Below are 15,529 nucleotides of genomic sequence, written 5' to 3'. Positions count from 1 at the left end.
AGGGTTTCTAGTGTGCTTCTACACCCCTCAGTTAATCTGCCCTCTGGGGGAGTGCAATTCCCCCAAAAAAGGTCTCCAAAGGAGAGCGACCCTTGCCCAAAGGGTTGCTCCTCATAGTCATTGTTGTATTAAACTCCCTGGCTTCTAGTGGGTTTCTTTGGGTGACTGAAACATGGATATTATGTTTCCCCAGGGGAACTACCCTTGTCTAAGGGGTCACTCCCCAAAATACTGGAATATATCTCCCTGATGGTCTAGTGGATGGATTCCTGCTCCATGATTGTGGCACCACTGGAGATCGTGGCACAGGAATTCACTCCAAACAGGCACAGGGGGGAAGGAAAATCATTATTCTTTCCCTGTGTCTCAACCAGCAGGTGTGCTCTCTCTCTTGGCGAGTTGGAAGCAAATTGTTTGTAGCACAACCATGGCTGCATTTGATGACATTAGTGTGCCGTGTGCTCTTTGACATCAAAAGATCGCCAACAGAGCGGATTGGAGTTGGCAGCAGAAACGATTCCGCTGCCATCCCTGTTGGGGGTGTTTAAATGGGCACTCCAAGCATGGAGTGCCAGCACTTCCTCCGTGGGTGGGTGCGGGATGGAACTGTTCTGTCCTCAGCACATGCCCAACATGCTGATTTCAATTTCAGTATGAAATCTGGGTTTATTCAATCCAGTACTTTGCAGAACATTTTAAGCTTCCACGGTTTATGGGGACACATGGAATACTAGACTGATTACCTCACTTTGTATAAAACCGGGAATGGACTTAACTACCTAGATATAATTTAAGAGTCAGATTCAGTTTTCTTTCATGCAACACTATGCAGCAAGACACATTTTTGCACTGTGCAGCATTGCCTGTAAGGGAGAGAACAGAAATGTGCCTTAGCTACTAATATATAGCCCCCTTCTGCTCACTGTGTGCTGTCTATCACTAATGCAGGCACCCTTGTGCCATAGTCTATCATGTTTACATGATATGTATAACCTCAAGCCTTTTGTTATTCTCTATCGTACCGCTGTTTATACTATAACAATGTTGTAAATGTTGTAATTTTATTTTACCATATGTATCTCAGTCTTGTAAAGCGCTCTTTTTTTTGTTGTTATTTTTTGATGCTCTTCTTTGTCTCTTTCCGTAACTAGCTCTTTCATGTAAAGCGCTCTGATACGTCTGGGTCCAGCCAGCGCTATATAAAACCTCTAAAATAAATAAATAGTGCAAAGGTGCCTGCTTTATAGGCATGATTGTTTTTCTGCAGGAAGGCATACCTTCTTGCATAATAACAATCCTCATTAGTATATTTGTCTTACTATCTGCGCTGCATTACACATGGAAAGAGAAAGTACTCAATATATTTCAGGTAAGCTGCCATTTTGAAGCAAAAGTTGTTTTAATCTGGATTTATGTCACAATACATGAGTGAATGCATGGGAGTGCCCATGTTCCAACAATGAGACGCCCAGTGATGCAAAGTAATGCAAGGCAGTGCTGTGCGCGACATTGTGTTACTTTCTATTTATTAAACCACTTAAAGCAACAACTTTTCATGGCTTAGCAAATGCCGAGATTCTTACTTTCCCCACAAAAGTGACTCAACTCCAAAGCAAAATCTTAATAAAGATGCAGGAATGGTGAAGTATTTAATAGATAATCAAACATTGTCACTTCTTGGGTAAACTAGTGCTTTGCTATAATGTCTATCAGCAAAGGTTGTCTTCTGCAGAAGGGAGACCACAGAGAGAAGTTGAGACATTCATGGACAACATCTTAGTATGATATCCATAACAGCAGAGAAAAGGTGATCTACTAAGTGATTAGTGCACAGGGTATTGGTACCGACATGTAGATCTATACCAACCATTGAGGTGATCTATGAGAAAAGATTGTAGGTATTTGTTAGACCTGGCATCCTTGGTGTGGTTTACCCACTATGTTTTCACCTTCAACCGACCTCTTTGCTGCTTTCATTTTTTGCTGGCTTTAGCACATTCTTCACCCTTGCTAACCAGTGCTAAAATGTGTGTGTTCTCTCCTTAAAACATGGTAGATGTGGTTTTAATGAAAGTCCCTAGTAAAGTGGCACTACCTCTGCCCAAGGCCTGAAAATGAAATGCTATTAGTGGGGCTACATCATTGATTGCCCACTCTCTTAGCTAGGGCCTGTAATTGAATCCTTTGTGTGCAGGTTGAAACTGCCATGCCGACCTGCCAAATACTCCTTTTGCCAGGCACACACATTCCTTTCTAACACATGAAATTCCCCTCAAGGGTAGGCCCTGGACAGCCAGATGGCAGGGTGCAATATAATTAAACAGTGGGACTTGTACATTTTAGTTTTGCATGTCCTGGTAGTCAAAAACTGTTAATTTCTTTTCACTACTGCAAGGCCTACCTCTTCCATAGGCTAACATTGTAGTTGCCTTATTATATTTAATATGCTCTAATTTCCAAATGGGAGCAGGTAATCAGTTCATGATTTGATTTGGTTTTTAATGTGCAGATATCAACTGATGCCCAGAGGCGTCTTAGCACTTACCAATAACTATAACTAGGCCATCAAAATAAAACTAATCTTGGCTAAACAGCCAACTGGCACATGCATCAACGTAGGCTTTTGCGATTCCTTAATTGCGATTATTAAGGAATCGCAATTAAGGAATCCCAAAAGCCTATGAATGTAGGAATCGCTATAAAAATGGTGATTCCTACACATTCCATAATTGCTACTCGCAAATTGCTAATCGCAATTAAGGAATGCTGTCCCATTCATTCCTATTGACCTCCAGGCCCAAAGGAATACATTAGATATTGCATGAGCAATTTGCGAGTACCAGTAGGTACAGTAGGTGTACCAGTAGGTGACACCCTGTTGCACCCCTTGAAATTGATCTGTGCACATAAGTTGCACACACACATGCCCTAGGGACATTTAGTAGTCGTAAAGTTACGATTTTGTCTTAAGTTTGACTTAAGACAAACTTAAGACAAACTTAAGATAGACCTTAGACAGACTTAAGACAGACTTAAGACAAACTTAAGAGAAAGTTAAGATAAAATCCTAACTTAAGTCTGTCTTAAGTCTGTCTTAAGTTTGTCTTAAGTCTGTCTTTAGTCTGTCTTAAGTTTGTCTAAAGTTTGTCTTAAGTCAAACTTAAGACAATATCTTAACTTTACTACTACTAAATGTCTTCTGTGAATACCAAAAGTAGTAAGTTTAGGTTTCTGTCTTAAGTTAGTTCTGTGAATCAGGCCCATTGTTCAGACATGTGTGGTTAAGCATGTGCTGTATCATACAACCCTGAAGTAGCAGGGCTCAGTGAGGGGCAGATAACAACTTTACCAACAGGTTTAAAAGCTCTAGGTGCATCTCCGGAGTAGCTCTAACCTAGTGCTTCTTCAGGGGTTGAATGGCCAGGGGTGTGGGCCCCCTTCAGGCAATTTTGAAAATGCTACTATTAGAAAGTTGGCATTTTTCTGCTTTATGTATTTGGTACCTGCAGTCTGCCTCTGGGTCATATGACGGAGTGTAGTTACTGTTGGGCTTTGTGTAGATGTGTCTGGATAGGCCTTCACTGGCAGGATGGGAGGGAGAAGTTGGGCACAGCCGCAGTTCCACTTGAATCATCTGTGTTTTGCCTCCAAACAAAGGGCTGCATACCCCCTGTAGCTAATCTAGAGCCAGGGCAAGGAAGGCAGAGTGCCAGTGCACTTAAAATTCATGCCTCAAGAGGTTTATCCCCATTTCAAAAGCACAATTGGGTATAAATACAGTACACCAGCCACCAACTCCTTGGTACAGTTCTGGACTTTTGTATACTCTGCCAGGAAGAAGGAAAGCTGTGCTGCTGAAAGTACAGCCATTCTGCTGCACTGCTGTCTTGACAAACTGATTCCCTGCCGTGCTGACTTTCTGCTCTCTTGGCGGGTGAGAAGGAATGCGCCTGCATCTGTAAAACTCAGGATCCCAGTGTGACTCCATGGGCTAGTTGGCTGGCCTCCTGACTTGAGACTCAGGCACATAAGGCTCCAACAACCTTGATCTACACACATGGACTCTGGCATTTGTGAGTTCTACCCTGCCAAGTAATGCCACCCCTGTCCTGAACGTTTGGAAGTTGGACCAATGCATCTTCTCTGCTGCACAGAAAAAAACAGATCAGGCTCAAGTACTTGGCACTGCTGAATGGATTGGACCGATTTAGAAAAGGGGGTGGTGATGAATAGAGTGTCTGAGTTAAGCAGACCACTCTTACCCAGTCCAAAGATCAGGGCTTGATCCATCACCGTTATTTATCTCACTGCCCCATCCCAGCTCAGAACCTGGCTATATGCAAATCAGTCTGTCCCTGGCCCAGTGCATCATGGGAACAGGGCAGACTAAACTACCAAGCCAATTCTTCACCAGAAAGGAGACAAGCTACCGGGGACCGGTTTCTGGCATTTCAGCCTTCTTCGGCCCGGCTTGCTTGAATCCTGATGGAGCAGTGAGGAAAAGGCCCATCGGCAAGGGGGCTGAGCGGCAGGTACGTACCCAGGCCCCTGGGGGCCCCGGCGGGCATGCCCGGGTCCTGCCTTCCCCTGATTCAGAATCGCAAGACCACACGGAGGTCTGTCTGACCCTCTCCCTACTAATCCGGAGGAAAATTACCCCCCTTTCTTGTAATCCGTGCACTTGAGGTGACAGAGGGGACCTAAGGCGCGAAAGTGCCCGACCTCCTGGAGCCCTCGCTGGGATCCGGGAGGCAAATGGCACCTCATCGGGACTTCCAGGGAAGTTCGGCCATCTGGTCGCCCCCATAGGAAAGCATTGCTGGAGACCAGATGGCCGAGGCGATCCTGGAGACCAGATGGCCGAGGGGATCCTGGAGACCAGATGGCCGAGGGGATCCTGGAGACCAGATGGCCGAGGGGATCCGGGAGACCAGATGGCCGAGGGGATCCCGGAGACCAGATGGCCGAGGGGATCCCAGAGACCAGATGGCCGGGCACGAAAGTCAAGCCAGCCTATGTCACTCTGTGCCCCAACGAAAAAGTGAGCTGGCGTCAGGGAAAGGGCGGGTTGGGGACCGGAGGCCCAGGGCCTAGCACCCGACCCGGGGCCCGGACGGGCCCCTGGACCCAGCCTGGGCTCTAATGCCCGGAGACGCAGGGGAAGCCTCCCCGGGCCCTCCGGACCCCGTCCCAGGCACCCTGCCACACAGCAGGACCAAGGACAGAGCCCGGGATGGGGAGGCTGCCCTCCCCGGGCCCTCGGGGGCCCCGGACAAAGCTCCTGAACTCAGTCCGGCAAGGGGAGGCTTCCCGGGCACAACGGAGCCCCGTCCCGGGGCTTTGGCAGTGTGGCATGTCGGTGGACGGCGCCCAGGGCCGTAGCACACAACCCGGGGCCCGGCCGGGCCCCTGGACCCAGCCGGGGCTCCCGGGCCCGGAGGCGCAGGGGAAGCCTCCCCGGTGACGTAAATAATTAATTTACTCTCTAAATTTCTATGCAGGCAAGTACTTAATCAATAATAACTCAATCGGAATGAAAAAAGACAGAGTCCGTGGTGTTAGAGTTTCTAAGGGTTTTATTCCTCATAAAGGAATGGTCTTGATCAGGATATCATGTTCTGAACACCACAGGGTGTCAGAAGGGATAGAGCGCTCTCGTTTATTGACAGTACATAGCTTATATACTTGATTGATACCATAAAGAATAATGCAAGAGGCGTAACAGTTGAGAGAAGACAAGATAACAGTATACACGTGGTACTAATACGTCATCAAGAGGCGTGAACTAGGCGTGAATCAGAGGTGTGTGTTAGAAAGGTCACTGATAGGTGACGCAAGTGGGTGGTACCAAGGGGTGGTGCTAACAGAATTGTTGCAGTGTCAGCAGTAATCGGAAGCTTGGATGCGCGCGCAGCTGCATGACGTGTGATTGACGGGGTGCAGGGGACTTGACATTTACACTGACGGAAAGAGACAGAAGTCTGGCATGTCAGATCAACTTGTACTTTTATCATATCTGATATCTAATGTTATAGGAACTAAGCTATCTGGACGGAAAGGTCTCTAGGGCAGAAGCCATTCTATACTGACAGAAAGTGCGTGTATAAGCGCCTGAGTGTCTACATGAGAAGCGTGGGGGCATGGGCCTTCCATGGGAGCATGGTAACAGAGGCTATGAATTACTTGAATTAACTGCACAAAAACAGGCCGGCCCCTTGGCTCTGCAGCTGGAGAGGATGTTTACAGGATCTAGTAGGCAGGAATGCATTCTCGAGGAGCGGAACAGATAACTCGAAGGTTATAGTCAGTCTTGGCAGAAAGCAGGCTTGAGCTGAGCGCGAGGGGCCGCGCTGAAAGTAAGTCAGAGTTCACGGGTACAGAGGTAGCCTGGGCAGAGGCTGCCAGAGTCAGGAGCCACAAAAGAGGCTCGGTGGCAGAAATTCAGGGCCTACTTTAACTAGAGCTGAAAACAGAGAAGTACACCACAAAAAGACGTTGGCATGGCATACTTGGGAACGGGCTATTCGACCCATTCAGGGTGGGTCTGAAAGAGGACATATTAACGTTGGACGCAAATGTGTTTGCGTCTTCATAGCTGGTTCAGGAGGGAAGTTACATGTACTTTAAGCTGGGTACACGGAGTCGGTGGGGTACTCGATAGGGAACATAGCATGACCAAAAATTTATATTTCCTCACCGGGCCCTCCGGACCCCGTCCCGGGCACCCTGCCAGGCAGCAGGACCAAGGACAGAGCCCGGGATGGGGAGGCCGCCCTCCCCGGGCCCTCGGGGGCCCCGGCCGAAGCTCCTGAACTCAGCCCGGCAAGGGGAGGCTTCCCGGGCACAACGGAGCCCCATCCCGGGGCTTTGGCAGTGTGGCATGTCGGTGGACGGCGCCCAGGGCCGTAGCACACGACCCGGGGCCCGGCCGGGCCCCTGGGCTCCCAAGCCCGGAGGCGCAGGGGAAGCCTTCCCGGGCCCTCCGGACCCCGTCCCGGGCACCCTGCCACGCAGCAGGACCAAGGACAGAGCCCGGGATGGGGAGGCCGCCCTCCCCGGGCCCTCGGGGGCCCCGGCCGAAGCTCCTGAACTCAGCCCGGCAAGGGGAGGCTTCCCGGGCACAACGGAGCCCCATCCCGGGGCTTTGGCAGTGTGGCATGTCGGTGGACGGCGCCCAGGGCCGTAGCACACGACCCGGGGCCCGGCCGGGCCCCTGGGCTCCCAAGCCCGGAGGCGCAGGGGAAGCCTTCCCGGGCCCTCCGGACCCCGTCCCGAGCACCCTGCCACGCAGCAGGACCAAGGACAGAGCCCGGGATGGGGAGGCCGCCCTCCCCGGGCCCTCAGGGGCCCCGGCCGGAGCTGCTGAACTCAGCCGAGCGAGGGGAGGCTCCCCGGGCTCGAAGGAAACCACGTCCTGGTCCTTTGTCAGTGCGGCAGGCCGGGGGACCGGGCCCAGGGCCGGGGCACCCGACCCGGGGCCCGGCTGGGCCCCCGGACCCCATCCAGGGCTTCCTGCCACGCGGCAGACCCAGGGACGGATCCGGGGCTGGGCCGGCATCCTGGCATGTCCAGCTGACGGCTGAGGACCGCTAGGCCGAGGGGGGTCCCAGAATACCTTGTCCCTACCAATCCGGAGGAAAATTACCCCCATTTCTTGTAATCCGTGCACACGAGGTGACAGAGGGGACCCAGGGCGCAAAAGTGCCCCACCTCCTGGAGCCCTCGCTGGGACCTGGGAGGCGAGTGGCACCCCATCGGGACTTCCAGGGAAGTCCGGCCATCTGGTCACACCATAGGAAAGCTTCGCGGGCGACCAGATGGCCGAGGCGAGAGGGGCGACCAGATGGCCAGGAACGAAATGACGCCAATCTGTCTGCCCCGGGCCTGTAGGGCTCAGGAGCTGCGGGGCCCCTGGGCTCCGGGACTGCAGGGCTCGGGGACTGCAGGGCTCCACGGCTGCAGGGCTCCGGGGCTCCGGGGCTCCGGGGCTCCGGGGCTCCAGGGCTCCAGGGCTCCAGGGCTCCAGGGCTCCAGGGCTCCAGGGCTCCAGGGCTCGCGGGCTGCAGGGCTCCAGAGCAGCAGGGCTCTGGGGTTGCAGGGCCCGGGACCCATGGAGCCCGTCCCAGGACCCATGGAGCCCGTCCCAGGCTCTTCCCCACGCCGCGGGTCGGAGGAGGGAGCCCCGGATGCCTGGGAGGTGTTGCCTGGGGCACATCCCATCTGGTCCCCAGGAAGGGGACCGCCAGCACAGGCAGGCGGGCCCGGGTGCTGCCTGGCCCTGTCTCAGCATGGCCAGACCTCGCGGAGGCCTGCCTGAGCAAACTCGGAGGAAAAGGCCCATCGGCGATGGGGCTGAGCGGCAGGTGCATTCCCAGGCCCCTGGGGGCCCCGGCGGGCTGGCCCGGGTGCTGCCTGGCCCCGTCTCAGCATGGCCAGACCTCGCGGAGGCCTGCCTGAGCAAACTCGGAGGAAAAGGCCCATCGGCAAGGGGGCTGAGCGGCAGGTACGTACCCGGGCCCCTGGGGGCTCCGGCGGGCATGCCCGGGTCCTGCCTTCCCCTGATTCAGAATCGCAAGACCACACGGAGGTCTGACTGACCCTCTCCCTACTAATCCGGAGGAAAATTACCCCCCTTTCTTGTAATCCTTGCACTCGAGGTGACAGAGGGGACCCAAGGCGCAAAAGTACCCGACCTCCTGGAGCCCTCGCTGGGATCCGGGAGGCAAATGGCACCTCATCGGGACTTCCAGGGAAGTTTGGCCATCTGGTCTCCCCCATCGGAAAGCATTGCGTGCGACCAGATGCCCGAGCGGTACCGTGCGACCAGATGGCCGGGATCGAAAGTGCTTCACACCCCGAGCCTTCGTGGTAGGGCTCCTGCCTGCCTTTCCTGCCTGCCTGCCTGCCTCCGTCCGCGGCGGACGGGAAAGACCATCCGCCATCCTAATTTACCCCAGGCTTAACGGGTCACCCTTAACATAGCCTTAACATAGCCAGGGACGATGGGGCCGATTATGATGGCGGACGGGAAAGACCGTCCGCGGTGGCAACGGACAGGAAAGACCATCTGCAGGGCGGACGCGAAAGTGAAGGCCCGTCCCAGGCACTCGGCCATGCAGTGGAGAAGTGTGGCTCAATGGTTAGCGAGTCAGACCCTGATGCAGAGGTCTAGCCCGGGACCAGGGTTCGATTCCCCGCCTCGGCGGGTCTTGGGCTCAAAATCCCACGGAACTGATAATTTTCGCCTCGGTGCCTATTCCAATCATGGAGTCCCACTCACCAGCCTGGGAGGGGTGTCCTGCCTTCCCCTGATTCAGAATCACCAGACCACACGGAGGTCTGACTGACCCTCTCCCTAGTAATCCGGAGGAAAATTACCCTCTTTTCTTTTAATCCGTGCACATGAGGTGACAGAGGGGAACCAAGGCGCGAAAGTACCCGACCTCCTGGAGCCCTCGCTGGCATCGGGGAGGCAAATGGCACCTCATCGGGACTTCCAGGGAACCCCGGCCACCTGGTCGCCCCATTGGAAAGCATTGCGTGAGACCAGATGGCTGGGATCGAAAGTGCTTCCCACCCCGAGCCTTCGCGGTAGGGCTCCTGCCTGCCTGCCCACGCAAGGCAGGGCTCCGGGACCCCGGCTGGGCCTCAGGCGCGGGGTGGACCACCGGAGCTCTCAGGCACGAACGCCCGAAGGGAGGACTGCCCGGGACCCGCGGACCCCGTCCTGGGCACTCTGATCTGCCGCCGGCGCCGGGGATCGAACCGTGATTCCCCAGATGGGGATATCCCAAAAATCCGGCCTGGGAGGTGCTCGCCAGGACCAGGGTTGGAAACCCCTGACACAGACCTTCTGACACGGATCGGAATCGAACCCAGCAGATTGCGCGTTGACTGCCCAGGGGTCTCCAACCCTGGTCCTGGCGAGCACCTACCATGCCGGATTTTTGGGATATCCCAATCTGGGGAATCACGGTTCGATCCCCGGCGCCGGCGGCAGAAAAGCCCAGCACCATGCGACTCTGGGAAATAGCTGACGCCGCGGCTGACTCCGGAATCTGGAGATCACGGTTCGATCCCCGGCGCCGGCGGCAGAAAAGCCCAGCACCATTTCACTCTGGAAAATAGCTGACGCCGCTGCTAGGGCGGCTGACTCCGGAATCTGGAGATCACGGTTCGATCCCCGGCGCCGGCGGCAGAAAAGCCCAGCACCATGTGACTCTGGGAAATAGCTGACGCCGCGGCTGACTCCGGAATCTGGAGATCACGGTTCGATCCCCGGCGCCGGCGGCAGAAAAGCCCAGCACCATTTCACTCTGGGAAATAGCTGACGCCGCGGCTAGGGCGGCTGACTCCGGAATCTGGAGATCACGGTTCGATCCCCGGCGCCGGCGGCAGAAAAGCCCAGCACCATTTGACTCTGGGAAATAGCTGACGCCGCGGCTGGGGTGGCTGACTCGGGAATCTGGAGATCACGGTTCGATCCCCGGCGCCGGCGGCAGAAAAGCCCAGCACCATTTCACTCTGGGAAATAGCTGACGCCGCGGCTAGGGCGGCTGACTCCGGAATCTGGAGATCACGGTTCGATCCCCGGCGCCGGCGGCAGAAAAGCCCAGCACCATGTGACTCCGGGCAATAGCTTGCTTAATCTTCCCGACGGCCCCTAGCGACCCTTACGGGTGACTGTGCGCTTTACAAATGTGGATTATTATTATTTGGGCCGATTCCGATCCGGTTCGTAAAAGCACATCCGCCCGAATCTGTCGGACAACCACGTACGCCCGGGGGGGAGGACTGCCCGGGACCCGTGGAGCCCTTCCCGGGTAATTTGCCATGCCGCTGGCCTCCTGGCGATGGGTACCCCGGACGCGTCTGGGGGAGGTCTGCCCGGTGGGTGCCCCGGACGCCCGGGGGAGGTCTGCCCGGGACCCGTGGAGCCCTTCCCGGGTACTTTGCCATGCCGTTGGCCTCCTGGAGATGGGTGCCCCGGACGCCTGGGGGAGGTCTGCCCGGGACCCGTGGAGCCCTTCCCGGGTACTGTGCCATGCCGTTGGCCCCCTGGAGATGGGTGCCCCGGGGGAGGTCTGCCCGGTGGGTGCCCCGGACGCCCGGGGGAGGTCTGCCCGGGACCCGTTGAGCCCTTCCCGGGTACTTTGCCATGCCGTTGGCCTCCTGGAGAAGGGAGGTTTTTTCCCAGGCACATCTCATCTGGTCCCCCCTGGGCAGAGAACTGCAAGAAGTGTCTGGGCATACCTTGTCCCTAGTAATCCGGAGGAAGGCTACCCCTCTTTCTTCGAATCCGTGCGCACCGAGTGACAGAGGAGACCCAAGGCGCGAAGGTACCCGACCTCCTGGAGCCCTCGCTGGGATCCGGGAGGCAAATGGCACCTCATCGGGACTTCCAGGGAAGTTCGGCCATCTGGTCGCTTCCATAGGAAAGCATTGCAGGAGACCAGATGACCGAGGCGATCCTGGAGACCAGATGGCCGAGGGGATCCGGGAGACCAGATGCCCGAGGGGATCCCGAAGACCAGATGGCCGAGGGGATCCCAGAGAACTGATGGCCGGGCACGAGAGTCAAGCCAGCCGGTGCCACTCTGTGCCCCGACGAAAAAGGGAACTGGCGCCAGGGAACGGCAAGGTGGGGACCGGAGGCCCAGGGCCGTGGCACCCGACCTGGGGCCCGGACGGGCCCCTGGACCCAGCCTAGGCTCCGATGCACGGAGACGCAGGGGACGCCTTCCCGGGCCCTCCGGACCACCGTCACGGGCACCCTGCCACGCAGCAGGACTAAGGACAGAGCCCGGGATGGGGAGGCCGCCCTCCCCGGGCCCTCGGGGGCCCCGGCCGAAGCTCCTGAACTCAGCCCAGCAAGGGGCCCAACAGGGCCCGGGGCCATGGCACCCGACCCGGGGCCCGGCCGGGGCCCCCCGGACCCCATCCAGGGCTGCCTGCCACGCGGCAGGCCCAGGGACGGATCCGGGGCTGGGGCGGCATCCTGGCATGTCCAGCTGCCGGCTGAGGAATGCTGGGCCGAGGGGGGTCCCAGAATACCTTGTCCCTACCAATCCGGAGGAAAATTACCCCCATTTCTTGTAATCTGAGCACACAAGGTGACAGAGGGGACCCAGGGCGCAAACGTGCCCGACCTCCTGGAGCCCTTGCTGGGGTCCGGGAGGCGAATGGCACCCCATCGGGACTTCCAGGGAAGTCCGGCCATCTAGTCGCCCCCCCATAGGAAAGCATTGCAGGCGACCAGATGGCCGAGGCGAAAGGGGCGACCAGATGGCCGGGACCGAAATGACACCCAATCTGCCTGCCCCGGGCCTGTAGGACTCGGGGACTGCAGGGCTCGACGGCTGCAGGGCTCCAGGGCTCCGGGGCTCCGGGCTCCAGGGCTCCAGGGCTCCAGGGCTCCAGGGCTCCAGGGCTCCAGGGCTCCAGGGCTCCAGGGCAGCAGGGCTCCGGGGATGCTGGGCTCCAGGGCTCGGGGGCTGCAGGGCTCCAGGGCAGCAGGGCTCCGGGGTTGCAGGGCCCGGGACCCATGGAGCCTGTCCCGGGCTCTTCCCCGTGCCGCGGGTCGGAGGAGGGAGCCCCGGACACCTGGGAGGTGTTGCCCGGGGCACATCCCATCTGGTCCCCGGCAGGGAACCACCAGCCCCGGGAGGGTGCCTGGGCATACCCTTGCACCTACTAATCCGGAGGAAAATTACCCCCCTTTCTTGTAATCCGTGCACTCAAGGTGACAGAGGGGACCCAGGGCGCAAACGTGCCCGACCTCCTGGAGCCCTGGCTGGGATCCGGGAGGCAAATGGCACCCCATCGGGACTTCCAGGGAAGCCCGGCCATCTAGTCGGCCCCATAGGAAAGCATTGCTGGCGACCAGATGGCCGAGGGGAGAGGGCCGACCAGATGGCGGGGACCGAAATGACACCCAATCTGCCTGCCCCGGGCCTGTAGGACTCAGGGACTGCAGGGCTCGACGGCTGCAGGGCTCCGGGGCTCCGGGGCTCCGGGCTCCAGGGCTCCAGGGCTCCAGGGCTCCAGGGCTCCAGGGCTCCAGGGCTCCAGGGCTCCAGGGCTCCAGGGTTCCAGGGCAGCAGGGCTCCGGGGCTGCTGGGCTCCAGGGCTCGGGGGCTGCAGGGCTCCAGGGCAGCAGGGCTCCGGGGTTGCAGGGCCCGGGACCCATGGAGCCTGTCCCGGGCTCTTCCCCGTGCCGCGGGTCGGAGGAGGGAGCCCCGGACACCTGGGAGGTGTTGCCCGGGGCACATCCCATCTGGTCCCCGGCAGGGAACCACCAGCCCCGGGAGGGTGCCTGGGCATACCCTTGCACCTACTAATCCGGAGGAAAATTACCCCCCTTTCTTGTAATCCGTGCACTCAAGGTGACAGAGGGGACCCAGGGCGCAAACGTGCCCGACCTCCTGGAGCCCTGGCTGGGATCCGGGAGGCAAATGGCACCCCATCGGGACTTCCAGGGAAGCCCGGCCATCTAGTCGGCCCCATAGGAAAGCTTTGCGGGCGACCAGATGGCCGAGGGGAGAGGGCCGACCAGATGGCGGGGACCGAAAGGACGCTAATCTGCCTGCCCCGAGAGCCTCCCTGGGCCCTGGTGGACCCTCCGTCCCCGGCGCCCGGACCGGCTTGCAGGACGGAGTGGTTCCCGCACCCCAGGGCCTGCTGGAGGGAACCAGAGCCCCGGGCCCGGTCCCAGGCCCGGCTCCCGAACCCTAGGCCAGGCCCGGGAGAGCCTCCCCTGGGCTGCAGGGCTACAGGGCTCAGGGGGGCGGGGGGGGCTGCAGGGCTCCGTGGGCTGCAGGGCTTCGGGGCTGCCGGGCTCGGGGGCTCCTGGGCTGCCGGGCTCGGGGGCTCCAGGGCTACGGGGCTGCAGGGCTCCTCGGGGGAGCTCCAGGGCTCACGGGCTCCGGAGCTGCAGGGCAGCAGGGCTGCAGGGCTCCGGGGGGGGGGGGGGCTCCAGGGCTCCAGGGCTCCGGGGCTCCGGGGGCTACAGGGCTGCAGGGCGGAGGGTTATTCCCGCACCACCGGGCCCTGCCGGACGGGGCCCAAGCCCCGGGCCCGCTCTCGGTCCCTGCTTCTGAAACCCTAGCCAGGCCGGGGAGAGCCTCCCTTGGCTCGGATGAACGCCTGGAACCCCGGCCGGCTTGCAGGACGGGGAAGCTCCAGCAAACCCATGGCCGGCCGGACGGAGCTCAGGCCCCCGGGCCCGCTCCCGGTCCCTGCTTCGGAAACCCTAGCCAGGCTGGGGAGAGCCTCCCTTGGCCCTGATGAACGCCCGGAACCACGGCCGGCTTGCAGGACGGGGAGGCTCCAGCAACCCCATGGCCTGCCAGATGGAGCTCAAGCCCCGGGCCCGTTCCCTGCTTCCGAAACCCTAGCCAGCCTCCCTTGGCCCGATGAACGCCCGGAACCTCGGCCGGCTTGCAGGACAGAGCTCAGGCCCCAGGCCCCAGGCCCCAGGCCCCAGGCCCCAGGCCCCAGGCACCAGGCCCGAGGCCCCAGGCACCAGGCCCCAGGCCCCAGGCCCCAGGCACCAGGCCCCAGGCACCAGGCCCCAGGCCCCAGGCCCCAGGCACCAGGCCCCAGGCCCCAGGCCCCAGGCACCAGGCCCCAGGCCCCAGGCCCAGCCTACCAACCCTAGCCGGGCCCGGGGAGAGACTCCCGGCGGACCCCCCCTGTCTCCAGGACCCAGACCCTGGGCCGGAACCAAGGAGGGTTAAGCCCCGGCCACGTCCTCTCCCCGACTAGGCGTGGGCGGAAAATCCGTTCCGCTCGCGGATTTTGCGGATTTTCGGGAAATCCGCAATCCGCGAGATTTGCGAATTTTCCCGCAAAATCCGCAAATCCGCGAGCAGCGGATTTTGCTCGCACTGCTCGCACTGTTCGCGTGAGTTCGCGCCCCGCGAATAAGTGCAAAATTGCAGAAATACGATCTTAGCAAAACTGAAAGTAACTACTTACCAGGTTCAAAAGTTCAGGCTCATCATTAGTAGCCATTTCCTGGAGTGCTTCCTGAGGGGCCCCTCCAGAGTTCAGTTGCCAGTTGAAACTAGTATGTGACCCTGCTCTGAACCTCAGAATAGTTACACATATGCCACAAAGGTCCTGAATTACAGCTAAGGGAGACAAGCAGGAGCCAGGCTGGAAGTTAAAATCCATTAATCAGCCCCTAATTCATTATTGTCAGTTGGGGCAGGGCAGGTGTTGTAACTAATTTTGCAACAATGAAAGCACTTAGCAAGTGCAAAAGATCACTAATCAGGGCGCACTAAGGAAGCAGGTGCCAGCTAAAAAAATATTCTGTGACACATGAATCAGCCCCAAATTAATTCAGGTCACTTGAGGCAGGGAAGGTGTGCTTTGCTTTGCCGAAAATAATGTACACTGGACAACCAGAGGGTGTGGTGATGAAACAGAGGGTGGCATGGGTGGGCCAGAGGGTGGCATGAGTAGTCAGAGAGTGGCAGTGGTGACAGAGAGTGGCAGTGATGAAGAAGAGTGTCCCAAACAG

At 58.5% G+C, this 15,529-nt stretch overlaps 1 protein-coding gene across 1 annotated transcript in view; it reads left to right on the top strand.

The window, feature by feature from the left end:
* Positions 1-15,529, top strand: part of LOC147725264 (uncharacterized) — a 533,626-nt gene that overhangs the window by 282,943 nt on the left and 235,154 nt on the right. The window lies entirely within an intron of this gene.

This window comes from Lissotriton vulgaris, chromosome 4_1 (genome assembly GCF_964263255.1).
Source record: "Lissotriton vulgaris chromosome 4_1, aLisVul1.2, whole genome shotgun sequence".
In the NCBI taxonomy this organism is placed as follows: domain Eukaryota; kingdom Metazoa; phylum Chordata; class Amphibia; order Caudata; family Salamandridae; genus Lissotriton; species Lissotriton vulgaris.
This window is presented reverse-complemented; position numbering and strand designations above follow the sequence as displayed.